The sequence below is a fragment of the Mus caroli genome, chromosome 9 (genome assembly GCF_900094665.2).
Source record: "Mus caroli chromosome 9, CAROLI_EIJ_v1.1, whole genome shotgun sequence".
In the NCBI taxonomy this organism is placed as follows: Eukaryota; Metazoa; Chordata; class Mammalia; order Rodentia; family Muridae; genus Mus; species Mus caroli.
Window position 1 is genome coordinate 55,143,766 of NC_034578.1, and position 17,273 is coordinate 55,161,038.

General features: G+C 48.5%; 1 long non-coding RNA gene across 1 annotated transcript in view; it reads left to right on the forward strand.

The window, feature by feature from the left end:
* The first annotated feature begins 4,601 nt into the window (after positions 1 to 4,601).
* Positions 4,602 to 17,273, forward strand: part of LOC110301056 — a 14,628-nt gene continuing 1,956 nt past the window's right edge. The window contains exons 1-2 of the long non-coding RNA XR_002378667.1: positions 4,602 to 4,785; positions 16,308 to 16,420. This is a non-coding gene — a long non-coding RNA (uncharacterized LOC110301056). The remainder of the gene's footprint in view (positions 4,786 to 16,307; positions 16,421 to 17,273) is intronic.

A 17,273-nucleotide genomic window follows, 5' to 3' on the forward strand; every position in this document is an offset into this window, starting at 1 on the left:
GATGGGTAAGTGTTAGGTAAGAACCAGGGTCTGCAGTAAGAGATGATCCGCTATCTCCTGCACACTGGCTGGGAACACACCGAGCTTGAGGTTGAACGCCAGCATTTCACCTTCCTATGTCTTCCCAGCCTTCAGGCGCTGTCTGGTTTACACAAGCATCTCCAATGGCCTATGTTGCAAGGCTGGAACTGAGAAGTGTAAGAGGAGGCGGAGCCCTGAGCTCACATGGGTAAACTCCCATGGGCAAACTCTGTCCCCACAGCAGGGCTTCTAAAGGGGAAAGACTCCTTTTATTAATTTTTTCTCTCTGTGTGTGGTGTGGATGTGTGCGCACGTGGTTTGTTATTGTTGTTGAGTAGTTTAGTTACTTTAGTTTTGTTTTTGCTTTTTGAAACAGGGTCTCATTATGTAGCTCTGGCTGTCCTAGAACTAGCTCTATAGAACAAGCTGACCTTGAACTCACAGATATCTGCCTGCTTCGGCCTCCTGAGTGCTGGGATTAAAGGTGTGTGCCACCACTGCCCAGCCTGCATCTTTAAAAAACAAAACAAAACATGTGAGTATGTATGTGTGCAAGTGCATGTGTAGGCCCAAAATTGATGTTGACAATCTGTCTTCCATAGCTCTCTCCCTTTTTTACTTACTGAGGCGGGATCTCTCAACTTAGAACTCACCAATTTGGCTAATTTTGCTACCCAAATTGTTCTGGGGATCTTCTGTCTCTGGTTTCCAAGACTGGAATTACAGACAAGCCCCAAACCCACGTGGCATTTACGTGAGTTTCTGCAGATTTCAGTCCTCTCTTGCATGGCCAGTGCTTCCACGCTGAGCCATCTCTCCAGGTCCCTTTAACAGGACAAAATGACTCATTTTGTCTTCTCGCTCCCTGGAGTGCCAGAGTAGCTGGAAAGGCTTCATCAGATGCTAGACTCTCGCTTTTGGACATCCCAGCCTCTCAAACTGTTCAAAATAAGTCTCAGGGCAACACAAAATAGACCAAGGCAATGCAAAAATACCATCTTTATTTACAGGTGAGCAACTCAAGGTGTGGACCAAGGCTCACAAAGATGCTTACAATAAAAGCTAGCAAAGGGTGAGCCAATCTGGGTTGCCCCACAGTGGTTCTCAACCTTCCTAATGCTGCGACCCTTTATTACAGTTCCTCATGGTTTTTTTCATTTCAATACTTCTGTTGCTACTTCATAACTCTTATTTTGCTACTGCTATGAATCATAATGCAAATATCTGATATGCAGAACATCTGATATGGGGCTAGGGGAGGCTGTGGTCACAGCCCACAGGTTGAGAACTGCTGCTCTTAAGGGTTACCTTTACCCTGCTACATCAGGCAGCGCTCAAAATGCTGTACTGGGTCTAAGAAAAGTCAGTTCCCTGAAAATGGGCTGGCAGTGACAGTTGCAGGCTGAATGATGAACATGACCACAGACTAAGTCCCTACCCTGGCCATATACTGAGCCCTGACACTGGTCTCATAGCAAGCCCTGAACCTAATCACACACTAAACCCTGGTACTAGTCACACACTGAGTCCTGATCCTAGTCATGTACTGAGGCTGGATCCTAGTTTCTTGCTGAGCCCTAGTTGCCTGTTGAGCCTGATCCTAGCCACATATGGAGGAAACATAGTCACACCTGAACTTGATCTTGATCATATCTAGCCCTGACCCTGGCCACACACTGAGCCTGATCATGATCATACACTGAGCCCTGATCTTGATCACACCCTAAGCCCTGACACTGGTCACAGAATGAGCCCCAACTCCACTCATAGTGTGAGGCCTAATGAAGTCTACATTCAAAATCAAGTCAGAACCCTCAACCTGGCTATGCCCTCTTGATTCCCAGGGCCTGTGTTCTCAGGCTTGGCTACTAGAGGAGGTACCTATGGAGGCAATACCACCACTTGTTAACCAAAGAGTTGTGTTGGCTTTCTGAGATAGGCTTAGACCATGACTTCTCCAGGAAAGATGTGGAAAGTTTAGATCATTGTGAGATGCTAAGCAGGGCCCATTCAGAGTTTGGATGGAGGCCCAGAATCGCCTGGTCTCAGTTTTCCTATCTATATTCACTACAAAAGTCAGGTTCACCTCCCTGGACTGTGCTAAACTGTTAAATCGCTGTGTGTCTTTGGGAAAAGCATGTCCATTTCTACAGGTTTCTCGTGGGGAATTAAGGTAGCTATCATGTTTGCCTCAATTGTTTGTTTCAAGGGTTCCAATGAAGAACATCATGTAAGTGAGAAGACGGTCCAGAGGGCCTGCCACTTAGTAGACAGTCAGTTTAGCAGAGACCTGGTTCTTGCATTCTGCCTACTACCTTTTTTAGGCTCAACTAGCAAGAGCTGGTTGGGGAGGGGCTGGCTCAATGGGTAAAGCACATCAGTCTAAATGCTGGGTAGGAAGTTAGCACACCTATTTAAGCCCAGTCCTCTAAGGGGTGTTGGGAAGCAGATGGAGGCTCCCCAAAGCAAGATGGGAAGCTAAACTAATCAAATCCACAAACTCTGGGTACAAATGAGAGACCTTGCCTCAATGTATGAGGTAGATGGAGAATGGTCAAAACCCCCAACGTCAACCCCTAGCTTCAACACACCTTTACCTGAACACATAAATGCACACACACACACCAAACAGGCATGCATGCCACATATACATATAGTGTGAAAATAAAAATGTAAATATAAAAGAGTAGGGTGATGCTGTCCCTGCCTGGTCCAGAGGACCTTAAAGCCTCACCCCTCGTCCCATTTGAGTCTGGGACACCTCCTCAGCCCCTGCTGCTCCCCTGGAAACTCCTTCAGCACCTTTCCTGCTCTTTCTTCACTCTCACCATTTCTGGTTTAATATGCACAATACAACTACGGCAAAATGAGCTTCCCATCAAACCCCAATGACTTCCTTCCCTCAGCCTACCCCAGCACCACTAGCCGGGTAGTGCTTCCTCCTCTTGAACTATGGAGATAAATTCCAGGACATGACTTCCTGAATAAGTATCCCCTCCCCCCACCCCCCAGAACCCTACACATACCCCCTCTAGAGCCAGGATGGGCTTTTATAGGACAGGAGTCAGGTCAGAGCTGAACAAAAGATAAGTACCTCAGCCTGGAGCTTGCTTAGCTCACTGTCTCTACAAGGCTCTTCTCTAGTCTCGACTAAGTCCAGGGTGGGTAGAAAATTCAAGAAGGAGTTGAGAGAGTGTGCAACCTAGTCATTGCCAAGGTGGAGGGGGAAGTCCATTCAGAAGTCATCTGAGGAGTGTTAGATTTTAGGCAGAAAGAGAAGAGGAGGAGGAGGAGAGGCTGAGTCAGACTGTCCTGTAGGGTAGAGGCTTATCAGTGCTGCAGATGCCACTGGGGGACAGAGTCTGAGAGAGTTTCCATCTCATCAGCCAAGGAACATGTCTCCTTTTGAAGATGTCTGGGGGTGGAAGGTCTTGCATCTCAAGGAAGCAGGCTTAGTTAATATGTCTGGGCTTCGTAGCAGAGGTGGGGGAACAGGGCGTTTGTGACTGAGGCTTCACGGGGAAGATCACTCTCCCATGATGCTTGGCTAATGTGTGACTCATGTGAACTGATGATAGTCTGGCTGCCTTTGATCTGAGCCGGGATGTGGCTTAGAGCCTGATTACCTAGAATAATTACCTTGCTCTTGAATAGAAGTATACATGATCTCTCCAAAACCATGCAGCCCCCCAAAGGCAGGAGGCAATGACCCACCAGCCACATTCCCCATACCTTGGTAGGAGTCGGGTGTCAAATGCAATGCTAGTACCCTGCCTATCTAGGCTGAAGTTACTTTTAAGTTAAGTTTTCCTTGGCCTTAGTCAAGGCCCTGAGGTACAAAGTGATCTGTCTTAGGACGCTCTGGAGGAGGCACTGCCAGCACAGATGGGAGAGTGAAGCCAAGGTGTGGAGCTTCATGATGCCAAGAGCTCATGACACTTTTGCTTCAATGCCCCCTTCAGTGCCCAGAGCCTTCTCCCCTGGAACCATCCCTTTTAGTCAGTGGCTCATCCTTGAAACATTTCTCAAAGCATGCTGAGTGCCAGGCCCTATAATGTAAGACTCTGGTGAGGAGACTCCCCCTCCCCTCCCCACCCCCAACACACACACACACACACACACACACAGTGAACAACGCCAAGCTGGGAATCGATGCAAAAACAAGAGGAATTTTATTGTTCCAGCATGCTGGGGTCGCCCTGCACAGGAAGGAGAGAGAACAAGGACTCCGCGCAGCCCATTCAGCAAGTTTTTATACAGTTTTCAGAGCCGCAGCCATTATGCACATTGTGATTGACAGAACAGTGTGACTTTTAAACTGATTGGTCTTTAGGGAATGAAGTGGCAAGGACTTCCCTTGTCTATAGGTGGCCAATGGTCACAGAATGTGTCTATGTGCTCAGGACCTCACATACCTGCAAGTGGCTGATGGTTGGTTCCCGCCTCCCCTCCTCCTTGTCTGAGGAATGTAATTAGCCCCTCCCTTCCAGAGGGGGTGGTGCCTAAGTCTTCTATGACCTTTCTCTTCCAGGAGAGGAGGTGGAATTTTCCAAAGTTCCCGAGTTGACCTCTTCAGTGCCAGGCATTGGCATTGTGGAGATGAACTAGGCAGGCACTCTCCCTCAAGTACTTCCCAGCCCAGAAGGGGACAGAACCACACCTGAGGGCTATCCTAAAGATCTGAACAGTGGGGACAGAATGAAGAGAGCTTGCTTGGACAGCTTTATGTAGCAGAGCTGGTACAAGTGACTTAGGCCTTGAAGGGTGAGTAGGAGTTCATCGAGCTAAAACAAGTATTGTCCAGGTCTGGATAAAAGGGGTTAGGGCAATGATAAGACACCAGAAAAATGAAATGAGGCTTCAGTGGGGGAATATTTACAGGCCCAGAAACCCCAAACTGATGATCACAGGGTGATGTGATCAGGCACCCCAGAGCTTCAAGGCCTATGTCCTACAGGTGTAGCCCTATACAACATCTGACTTTGGAGCCTGGCACCACAGTGGCAAGGTCTGGAGCACTTTGCCTTCCTTTCTGGGCCTCATTTCTGCAGTCGGAACAATGACGGACCCAGCACTCTGAGCACACTCCCAAACACCCCGACTGGAGAGTGGGTGTGTGAATGGCAGCTATCACCGTCACGTGAATTATTACATTGATTTAGAAGGATCTGTCCAGTTCATAAACCCCCAATAATGGAGCCCAGCCAGTCATGAGACTTGCAGAAACTATGGAGTCACTGGGGTAGAGCTGGTGCTGGTGCTGGAGGCCGTGCTAAAAATGACCCCCGAGGTCTTAGTCCTGGCAGAGGAAAAACGAAGCAGGCTGGGCTGGGAAACTGTGCTGGCAATTTCCCCTTCAAAACCACCTGAACTGGAGCCCCACTCATTAGCATGAGAATGGCGCGCCGGCTGGGATCTGAGGGTCCAAAGGTATTTGTATTCGAAAGAGCTTCCTCTGTTCTTGGCTCAAAGTCACTGCGGCCTGAGCTGCGAGGCTGGGCGGGGATCCAACCCTTACACTGCGGGTAGCCTGGGAAAGAGGGGAGTCCTACCCAAGTGGTTGCCCCGAGCCTCGGGGACCACACTCAGAAATGCAGCCCAGAACACCTTCCCCATCCCAGCCCACCGGGAACCATCTCTGTATTTGGGAAGCTCTCTTGTAAGTTCATGAAATGTCTCCCCACCCCTCAAGCCTTTATTTCTTTTGAAATCCTGTGTGGAAGAAGGCAGGGGTTTGAGACTTGTGTGCCTCTCACAGAGGAGCCTAGAGTTTTCAAAGGTGGAGAAGCACTGCCCAATGGGATTACTAATAACAACCGTCACTACAGCTGGTGGTTGGGAGCTGCCCCTTGCCAGGCATCCACGTTAGGAATTTTACATACATTATCCTCCTGGGGTGGCTCTCTTTTTAAAATTCATGCCACAATCCTGAGATGCGGTTTCAAGCCTCACTTTACTGATCAGGAAACTATGACGTGGAGGATAGTGTTAACTTACCCAGGATTAAGAAAATAAATTTCCTATCTGGAGTATGGGCTACAGTATTAATTTCCACACCTCCTGATTGCCCTTCCGGCTGGCCCTTTGGGAAGGAGCCCAGTGGAATGAAGGGATAGTTTGACAATTTCCCCTTCAGGTCCTCCCAGCTCAGGCTCGGGTCATCAGCATGAGAACCAGGTCCTAGCAGAAGAACCACCCTCATCTCTGGCCCTTCTCTACCAATCCTTCTCTGGGTGCTCAGGTTTGTTTATCCCCCTAGGGATCTGCTGTAGAGCTGTGGAGCCCAGCGTGATGGCATTTCTAAGGGAAAGGCAGGAAGCAAAAAGATACCCGCCTAGTTTGTGTAGCACCCTGTGTCACCCTCAGGGAAGAACCCAGAATCCAGGATGGACCCCACAAGAATGTTCTTCACTTATCTGCCCAACTTCTTCCTCTCGCCTAGTCACTGTCCTCTTGTCATGTTCAAGCAGGCACCCCATTCTGTTTTCCCACCACCTCCGCTCTCCCTCCTTATCCTCACCAACAAGAATCCAAGAACACTCCAGTGCCTTAGCCACTCTATAAAGTTCCCAAGTCTAGCCATACTGTTACTGACAACTTCATGGAGCCTCAGCTAGGTTACCATATGTTACCAAGAAAATGGGGTCCCCTCTCAGGATTCCTAGTTTCAATTATAAAAGAATTTTGGAACAGACTCAGAAGGAAGCTCTGGGACAATCTTATAAGCACTTGAAAGAAAACACCAGGTCAGGCAGGCTGCCTGGGAAAGGCAAAGATGCCCCAATCCTGAGTGTGACAAGCCTTGCCACACCCCCACACAGATCTCCTTTCTCCACAATCTTTCTTCTTAATGTCCCATTCCATCAGAACTTTCAGACCTCGTACAAGCCAGAAGCCCTGGTGTCTGCTTGTGTCTTGTTTCCCATCTGTCCTAGGACTAACTCCACACTGCTGCAGAAGACCGAGCATTCCGCTGCACTGGGGTGGGAGTGCTCTATGTAACCCAGACAGAGTGCTGACTCAGTCTCGGGCATGGTGGTGGCATTACACAAGGGCCACAGCTGCCACACTCTTGCTCTCCCTGAATCTCCAGAGGCTGCATGTAGGGATAGGCAGGCCGAGTGCTCAAGGGCCCTGCCTTGCCAAGCTTTTTATCCGCTTCTCATTATCCTCGCCCTCTGCCTGAGAAGGTAATTAAATCTGTCTCCCATCAAAAGCTGGGGCTGGCTTCACCCCAAGGCCTGGCTGGCATGGCAGGGAAATAATGAACACTCTCACCAGCCCTGGAGGGGACGGGCCTTAGTTGGCTCCACCCTCGCCCATCACACAAATCTGGGAGCTAACATTCAGTTCTCCTCAGGGTTAAAGAAAGAGTCTGAGCCTTCTAGGTTGTGGAAAATATAGCTCTAGTGTCCTGGCCCTGAGGCTTGGGGGTTCAGGATCCCCAATGGGGCAGCTCAAAGGAAGAGTATGTGCCACGAGCTCTTCTTGTGGTTAACAGAATACAGGATGGGGACCCGGACCAGGTTTGCTTTGAGAGCTCAGAAGAGAGACAAGGTTCCCTTTCTTTTTCCCTTTATCTCACCAAGAGGATGTGATGATGAAGATGAAGGCTAAGAAACTGACACCGGTCTCTATGACCTGCCCCAGTTACAAAATGAACACAGGAAGGCTTCATAGAAAGCACTTTAGAGGACCAGAGGATGGCAGGGAGACACAGGAGAGAAGAGACAGGGATATGACAGGGAGACTGGTAATGTGGGAAGAAGGCAGCAGGGAGGTCCTCAGGGGATCCTGGAAGTAGTGGGAGTCACTGAAGGTTTAAGAGGTCAGAAGTTAGCGGGCCCTATGTGCAGGGCTGGAGAGACAGCTCCATGTTTAAGTGTGTCAGTTCCTGCTACTAAAGATCAGTGTTATTGGCACCCATGCTGGGCAGCTCACAACTTCATGAAACTCCAGATCCAGATCCAGTGCCCCCTTCAGGTTTCTGCAGGTACCTGCAAGAGCAGTGTTGTAAGATGGAAAGAAAAGGGTTAGTGTGCAGTTCCGCTTGATCCCTCTATCTCAAGGCCCTCATTCTTGGCTCTGTCTGACTCAATAGGGAAGGTGGTTCCCGGAGCTTAGCAAGGGACACTCTGCCCAGAGTCACTTGGGCTATGGCACTTGACCTCAATAGTCTTCCCTGACACCGGGACTCTGGGATCCCTCTGGAGGCCTCACTTTCTTCCCCTGTGAGATGGCAAAGATGAGGATACTAATGGTGAAGTATCCCTCACAGACCGATGAGCATCAGGTATCTTATCTGTGTCAGAAGAGCCCTGATCTGGTTGCCACAGGTTTCCTCCAGCCACAGGAGGCCTGGATGTTCTCCTGGTTTTTGATGGGAGCTCTCACAATCCTGGCATGAGCACATCCTAGTGGGCAGGTTTTGGGCCAACCTCCAACTTTCAAGTAGCCTTGTGAGAGCCGCTACTCAATTACCCTTAATCTTCTTGATGAGGTGGAGTCTAGCCAGGCATTACAGGCCCCACACCAAGTCCCCAAGCCCTGGTCACAGATTACCCTGCCACAGCCCTCCCCTCACAGTCTCCAGATGGCTGGTGGTGGCACGGATGATGTGTCCTTCCTACCCTACTGCCTTCTGGGTGGGGGTGGTGATCAGATCCACAGTGTGGAAGAGATATTCTGAATTTTAAAGACCCGGCTTCAAATTTCACCATTAGAATTTGGTCGGAGGCCTGGAAGGCCTTCTTAATCCACATGTCTCTGGGTGCCCCTGTGAGTCAGAAACCACTTTCTAGAAGAGGGGTTTCCTTAGATCCGAGGAAGCCAGCAGACCTCTGGAAGGAGCAGACTTGCATGGTGGGGATTGCAAGGCACAGAGTGCTGCCAGCTAAACAGACCTGGCAGTCATCTCAAAGTCAGTGGACGAAGGTGCTCCTCCCAGCTGGAGCTTGGGTTGAAGATCTTACTATAGAACACCAAGAAACGTTCCCTATGACAAGCCACATGCATGGGCGCACAGCATGGCACACACGGAAGCAAGCCGGGAACCCTTCCAGGCATTTCTAGACTGGCCACGACACCACAGTCATCAGCAAAAGGGACAGGCCTTGCTTGAGTGTAGACTTTATCTCTCTGCATATGTTTCTGATGTCATGTGCTCACATTTGTCCTCCATGTCCTTGTCCTGGAGCTGATAAAAGTAAAATAGGAGTCCGTCCTAAGACTGGAAGGCAGATATATAATCCCTGCCTTGGGGTGGTCTTTTACTGCCTACACTAGGACTAGAAAGCCAGCAGACAAGAAGGGTGGCCGCATGTTGCCCTTTGTGAAACAAGGAGATAACCAGGGCATGCTGGGTGGGAGGAAAGCAGAGTATAACAATCCCAAGGACTTTGTTTTCAAGTAGTTGCTGCCACAAGGTTCCACTAAAGGCCCAGAGAGGTTGACTGACTTGCCCAAGGCCTCACAGGCTTTCTAAAGCCTCACTCCTGAGCATTTCGCACTCCATAGAATGGATCTGCTGTGATTCTGAAATTGATTGGGAGAGTCACAGGCAAGTTCACAAGAATGTTAACAAGCTTGCTTAGTGACAGGATGGGAGGAGAATACCTAGGGCCCAAGCCTGGAAGTCGAAGGATGTGTCTAATAACATCCAGGAAGAGAAAGGGGAGCGCCTAGTGGGGCATGAGGTTCAGGCCCAGTTCCCAGACACTGTGAGGCTAACATTGCCCAGAAAGCAGTAGTTCACCCCCATGTGCCCAAGGTCTTCCTGAGTGGCTGTGGGGTAGCCCCTCTGCCCTCAATTATCTGCACACCTCCCACCAGCCCCTAGATGAGCCCACTTCAGACCTTGGTCTAACAATGTGACCATGGCCTTCATGGGTCCTAGTTATAGTCCTTTTGACAAAGGCAAGAACAGCATTTACCACAGTCAGGATTCACTGTTGTGTCTACACAGGGATTTCTCTGCTCTGCTCTCTCTTCCTTCTGCTGGGCTCCAGGGCTCAGTCCACTAATATTTGTTCAATGCCAGTTGGAGAGAGACCTTGGCAACATGGTAGCCCAGGACTGCCAACCCCTGAAGCAAGAGTTGCCCTGTTTTCTCATGAGTGATGGGGACTTCTCTAACAGATTGAACTCAGGGAACCATGTGGTCCCCTCCCCCTCTTCAGAGGTGCCTAACCTCCTGCCTAGCGCTATGTACCCTTCAAGACTCAACCCAAGGAGTAATGTCTAATTCTTGCCCCATGCCCAGAATGGGTTAGTTATTTTCCCCTTGTGTTCCATAGTACCTTGACCATTAACAGCATTGCTAATGATCAAAGATATAGAGCCACCTGTGTGTCCACCTCTGCCACAAGATGAGCTTCTAGTTATAGACACTAGAGAATTAGTGTGGTGGTTTGAATATGCTTGGCCCAGGAAGTGGCACTATTTGCAGGTGTAGCCTTGTTAGAATAGGTGTGGCCTTGTTGGAGGAAGTGTGTCACTGTGGGCTTGTGATTTAAGACCCTTACTCTTGCTGCCTAGAAGTCAGTCTTCTCCTAGTGGCCCTCAGATGAAGATGTAGAACTCTCAGCTTCTCCTGCAACATGTCTACCTGGACTCTGCCATGCTCCTACCCTAATGACAATGGAGTGAACCTCTGACCTGTAAGCCAGGCCCAATTAAATGTTGTCCTTCTAAGAGTTGCCTTGGTCATGATGTCTGTTCACAACATTAAAACCCTAACTAGGACAGAAGTAGGTACCTTGTATGCAGCTACTGATCTAGTAAATGCCTTCTCAGTACCTATCCATAAGGACCACCAAAAGCAATTTACTTTCAATTGGCAAGGCCACCAGTATACCTTTACAGTTTGGTCTCAAAGATGTGTTAACTCTCCTGTTCTGCATCATAACTTAGTTAAGAAGGGATCTTGATCATCTGTCTCTTCCACAAAATATCACATTGGTGCACTATATTGATGATATCATGCTGATTGGACCAAACGAGTGGGAGGTAGCAACCACTTTGGAATCACTGGTTACACATATGCATATCAGAGGATGGAAAATAAATCCAACCAAAATTCAAGGACCGTTTAGCTCAGTGAAATTCTTACGAGTCCAGTGGTGTGGGGCATGCAGAGATATTCCTTCTAAGGTGAAAAACAAGTTATTGCACCTGGTCCCTCCCACCACCAAGAAAGAAGCACAACATTTATCACGTCTGTTTGGATTCTGGAGACAGCACATTCCTCACTTGGATGTGTTATTCAAGCCCATTTACCAAGCGACTCAGAAAGCTGCTAGCTTTGTGTGGGGCCTGGAACAGGAAAAGGCTCTTCAACAGGTCCAGGCTGCTGTGCAGGCTGCTATACCACTTGGACCATATGACCCAGGAGATCTGATGGTACTTGAGGAGTCAGTGGCAGATAGAGATGCTGTTTGGAGGCTTTGGCAGGCCTTTGTGGGTGAATCACAGAAGAGACCTTTGGGACTTTGGAGCAAAGCTCTACCATCATCTGCAGACATTATTCTTTCTTGGAAAAACAGCGCTTAGCCTGCTATTGGGCCTTAGTGGAAACTGAACATTTGACAATAGGACACCAAGTTACCATGTGATCTGAACAGCCCCTTATGAGCTGGGTGTCACAAGACCCACCAAGTCATAAAGTAAGACATGTATAGCAACAGTCTATTACCAAATGGAAGTGGTATATAAGTGATTAAGCCTGGAGCAGGTCCTGAAGGCACAAATAAATTACATGAGGAAATTGCCCAAATGCCTATGGTTTCTACTCCTTATACAATGCTGTCTGCTGCCAAGCATAAGCCTATAGCCTCATGGGGTGTTCCCTATGACCAGATGACTGAAGAAGAGAAGACTAGGACCTGGTTTACTGATGGTATATGGATTTCTTAGATTTCTAAATACAAAGCAGAGTGGTGGGCCTACAGCCTTGCCTGGTGATTCTTTAGAAACACTCCCCAAAAGGCTGATTGTAGGGATGAGTTCTCCTGCCACATGCCCAGCACTATTAGGTTCACAGAGCAGGGGAAGGATGTGAGCCTAGAGGAAAGAAAACTAAGCAGGCTCTCATCCTTAGACTCTGTCTCCTCATTCGTGGCTGGCCAGTGACTCACGTGAAGGCTCCATGTAGCCTAGGCTTGGCAGCTGCAGAAGTGATCATGGAGCTCATGGCAATCTCCTGCAGGACTCAGATATGGGAGCTGGACACTGAGGAGGGGGCAAAGGCAGAGAACACCCCTCTGGTTGTATCTGGCCATAAGCTCCTGGTGATGGTAAATCTTGTCACCTAGATATGAAGTCACCTAGGAGACGTACCTCTAAGTGTGTCAGTAAAGGTGTAACTGACATGGGAAGACCTACCCTGAACATACAGGCCCTTGAACACAAGCACGATACGGCACGTGTAGAGATCAGAAGACAACTGGCAGGAAGGAGTTGGTTCTCACTTTCCACCATATGGAACCCAGGAGGAATCGAGTCATCAGGCTTTGTGACAAGTACCTTTTACCCACTGAGCCATCTTGCCAGCTCCAGATTTCTTTTTAAGTGAGTGCTGATCACATTCATTAAGGCCCATGTGTGGAGATGTTAAAACCCAGTCACCTCCCAAAGGCCCCACCTTCTGACACCATCACATTTGGGGTTAGCAATTTTTAAATGTTTATTTTTAATCATTTGTCTGCCTATGGGTTTACACATGTGGGCTTGTGTTCCTCTAGAGGCCAGAAGAGAGCACAGGGTCTCCAGGAGCTGGAAGTACAGACAATGTGAGTCACGCAATGAAGGGCCCACAAATAGAGCTTGGGTCCCTCTGGAAGAGGAGTTGGACTCCTAATCACCAAGCTATCTCTCTAGCCCCAGGATAAGCATTTTAAAATATGAATTTTGTAGGGACACAAGCTCCTAATCTACAACAAATAGGGAGGTCCTGCCTTGCATTCTGGTCCTCTTTGGTTCCAACAGGGAAGCAAGTGGTACTAGCAGTGTGAGGAGACCTAATGTGTTCCAGACAGAGTGGCTGCTCTGTTACAAACACACAAACTACAAGTGCATAAAGCCAGGGTCTCTAACCGCCTGCCAGGTAGGAGCTGTGCTCACCTTCTTGAGAGAAGGAAACTTACCAAACAGAAAGAAGACATAGAAAACAGAGATTGCCCCCAAACTCATAACAGATTGAATTATTATTATTATTATTATTATTATTAGTGGTGGTGGTGGTGGTGGTGGTTTGTTTGAGACAGGGTTTCTCTGTGAAGCCCTGGATGTCTTGGAACTCACTCAGTAGACCAGACTGGCCTCAAACTCAGAGACCCCCCTGCTTCTGCCTCCATAAAGGTATGTGGCACCACATCTGGCTTCAGATTGAATTAATCAAGTCTTCTCACAGAGAATAATCCAGTCCTAGAGGCTTTATCTGCTCAATTTTAATTTTAAAAAAGGAGGAGGAGAAAGAGGAGGAAGGAAGGAAGGAAGGAAGGAAGGAAGGAAGGAAGGAAGGGAGGGAGGAAGGGAGGAAGGAAGGAAGGAAGGAAGGAAGGAAGGAAGGAAGGAAGGGAGGGAGGGAGGGAGGGAGGGAGGGAGGGAGGGAAGAATTAATTTATGTTTAAATCTTTTGTATCCTGCCGGGCGTGATGGCACACGCCTTTAATCCCAGCACTCGAGAGGCAGGAGCAGGTGGATTTCTGAGTTTAAGGCCAGCCTAGTCTACAAAGTGAGTTCCAGGACAGCCAAGGGCTATACAGAGAAACCCTGTCTCGAAAACAAAAAACAAAACAACAACAACAAAAAAGCTTTTGTGTCCTAGAAAAGGGGGGCATCTTTCTAAGTCATTTTGTGAAGCCAGCAAAACTTTAATCTCCACTTCACGCATCTGCACAGTGGAGAAAATAATAGGTTGGCAGGGCAGCATCAGGGGCCTTGAGTGCATGTGCACAGCATGTAACATTCCTGCTATGTATTTCACATGCGCTAGTTGTTTTACATGGCCACACCAGGATCCAGGTTGAAATCTCTGTCTCACTGAACCAGACATCTAGAATGGCATCCCTAGGACAAAGAAAGGGAAGGAAAAGGTGAACTATGATACTTGAATAGAGACCCTAAAACCCAGGGGCAACCTGGCAAACTGGATCCCACTAGACTCTCATTCAGGCCCTTCAAGCTAGCTGCATCCATGACATTTTGCATACCAAGCTCTGAGAACCTGTAACTGACTGTATTAAGACACAGCCAGGGCCATTTGAAGACAAAACTCAAGGTTCTCTGCATTTGCTCCTCAGGCACCCGAACCAACCATACCACAGCCGTGGAGTGCTTGGCCTTATAACCCAGGCTGTCTTTAGATGTAAGAGTCCCCATCTTTAAGACAGGTAATGAAGCTGCTCTGTGGATCACTGAAGGTCACAGGAAGAACTTGGAGTGACCTGGTCCATAACAGTTACATCTGTCTGAAGAATTTTCTCCTCTGAAGATCACTGCCGTCCACACCTGGCATTCACAGAGACTGGAATCCATCTCCTGTGTATGGTACTTTCTCTGTATAAGTGGAACACACATACAGCCTTCTGTAATAGCTACTTGGCCAATTCCAAAACATGTTTATGTCAAAATATTCATGATTGACAGATTCCCCAAACCCACCCCACTTTCCTCTCTGAACTAGAGAGACAGCTTATTCAAATCCTATATCGTGACTCGCAGCACTCAGGCATCATCTTGGAATAGCTCTGAATACCCGTACTCCTCCTGCAGATATGATCCTACGACCCACTTTCAGTTCACAGTCGCATACATACTACTTCTCTCTTTATGTGTGATTGTGTAACTCATGGAGAAGCCAGAGGTCAATGCCAAGTACCTTCCTCAGTCACTCTTCACCTTGTTTATTGAGGCAGAGTCTCTCACTAAACCTGAAGCTTGCTGATTAGGCTGGACTTGCTGGGCAGAAACCCCTAGGGTTCATCTGTCTTTGCCTTGCCAGTATTGGGATTACAGAGGTAGGCTGTTTTATATGGGTCATGGGGTTCCAAATGCAGGTCCCCGTGCTTGTGAAGCAATCACTTCCTTGACTGAGCCATCTTTCCAGCCCTGCATGTATACTGTGTCTCTCTTCCCCATCTGTAGAAGTCCATCATGGAGCCAGGGTGGTGCAGAGTGTTGTGAAGGTCACTGATGGTCTGAAGCCCTGACCCCGGCCCTGTATCTGTGCAACCTTGGACTCAGCTTGCTGAGTCTCTGATTCCCTATCTGGAAATAACAATAGACACTCAGCACCAGCCTGGTGCAGTGGTTCTCAGCCTTCCTAACGCTGTGGCCCTTTACTTACTGTTCCTCATGCTGTGCTGACCCACAGCCATAAAATTATTTGGTTGCTACTTCATAACTGTAATTTTTCTACTGTTGTGAATCATAATGTAAATGTCTGCGTTTTTCTGTTGGTGTTGATCCATAGATTGAGAAGTCCTGGCTCAACGTGAGACTCCTTTATGAGCTGTTGAAAAGATGTGCAGTGTACCAGACCATCAGGCACATCGGGAATCTGGGAACTGGGATCTAAGTAGTCTGGAGACTGGGTGGTCCTCACATCTCTGAGCTCATATCTTTCTCCCCTGTTGAGGCAGAAGAGTAGAAGGGGAAAGGCCAGCCCAGTTGTGGCTGCTGGCTTTGGGGCTCTTCAGCCACTGGGGAAGCTCCAGGGAAAAGGATGGTGTGGCAGCTTCGGTCTGGCCCCTGTTTTCCCTAAAGCAGGGAAAGCAAGTTGGTCCCAACAACTCACGGGATGAATCCAACTACCTGCACCTTCCTGTCTGTTAGAAGCTGCTTCTTCCTGCTTTGAACATGGAGAAACTGAGGATAGAGAAAGCCTCGGCATACCATCTAGTCCAGCTCCCTTTTTGGCTCTGAAGGGAAGAAAGCAGGGGATATATAAAGACATTCCTGGCATCTTCTTAGCACAATAATGTTCATGTTTTTGGAAGCAGAAGTTGTCTTGATTTTTACCCAGACCAACCAGGTAGGTACCCTCTATCTCATCATCCCCATTAAAAGTCAGCAAACTTAGGCAGCTTCCTCAAGAGATGCCCCTAACTCGAGGCAGAATTAGAACTTCAGGTATCTCTTACCCACTCATACCCATAATCAACACGTACCTCCTAACAGAGTGGACTCTGGTAAGAACCCATGTTTTCCAGTCATACACCATTCACTTCAGGCCCTTAGGAAGTCACTCTGTTATGCTCACTGCTCTATTCTGTCTGGACCTCCAGGACTTCTGAGCATCATTCAAGGAATTCTCTGGTCTCTAAGGCAAAGGATCCAGCTGATTTATCTGATTTATCCCTGGGAGCCACACCCAGCACAGGCCCAAGCACAGACACAAGTAAGTGTGAATGAGAACACTTGTGGAAGGAATGGAGGAATGGAAGGATGAAAGGAGGAATGGAATGAAGGAAGAGAGGAATGAGTAGAAGCCCATACTCCCTTCTATAGCTTCTCTCAACAGAAAAACAAGGCCCCAAGTGTTTATCCCACATTGATTACCACCACCACAGTCCCTACCACCACTGCTACACCTGATCCCCAGCCCCCTGCCACACTGTTCACAGCATTTGTGACTTGCCCTGCTACCCTCAATACTACTAGGGCACAGAGCACTCACCTTAGGCAAGTGACCAGGCTTTGACCATAGACTGGCAGAGGACAGATTTGGAGGCCTGGTCTGGGCCTTCAAAGACCTAAAGCAAATGTCCACCTTCTTCATCCCCACCATCCCTTGCTTACTGGGAACTGGTGAGGTCCATGCTACTTCCCTGAGGTGGGGAGGGGGCTGGGGGGACTCCCAGTGTTTGTCAGCAGAGTATGGTATTGGGGAGGACTGTGTTTCCATGGTTACTAGCCATGGGAGCTGCAGAGAGATGGGGCCATGGTGTACACAGACACAGATCCACACGGACCTGCAAGAAAAATAGCAACAGATTTGCTGAGTCATTGGCCCCACATATTTATAGTCTCTGGCGAAGGCAGACCTGCCTATCAGAGGCTAATAATACTGCAGCAGTGTGTTAATTGCAAAGACGGAGTCTTCAAGCATCCATTCAGACACCCGAGGCTGCTCCTTGAATAAAGAGTGAGGCCTCACAATGAGCCAGGCTTCCTGTTTGGTAGCATGTATATAGTTAGGAGTGTGTGTGTGTGTGTGTGTGTGTGTGTGTGTGTGTGTGTGTGTGTGTGCA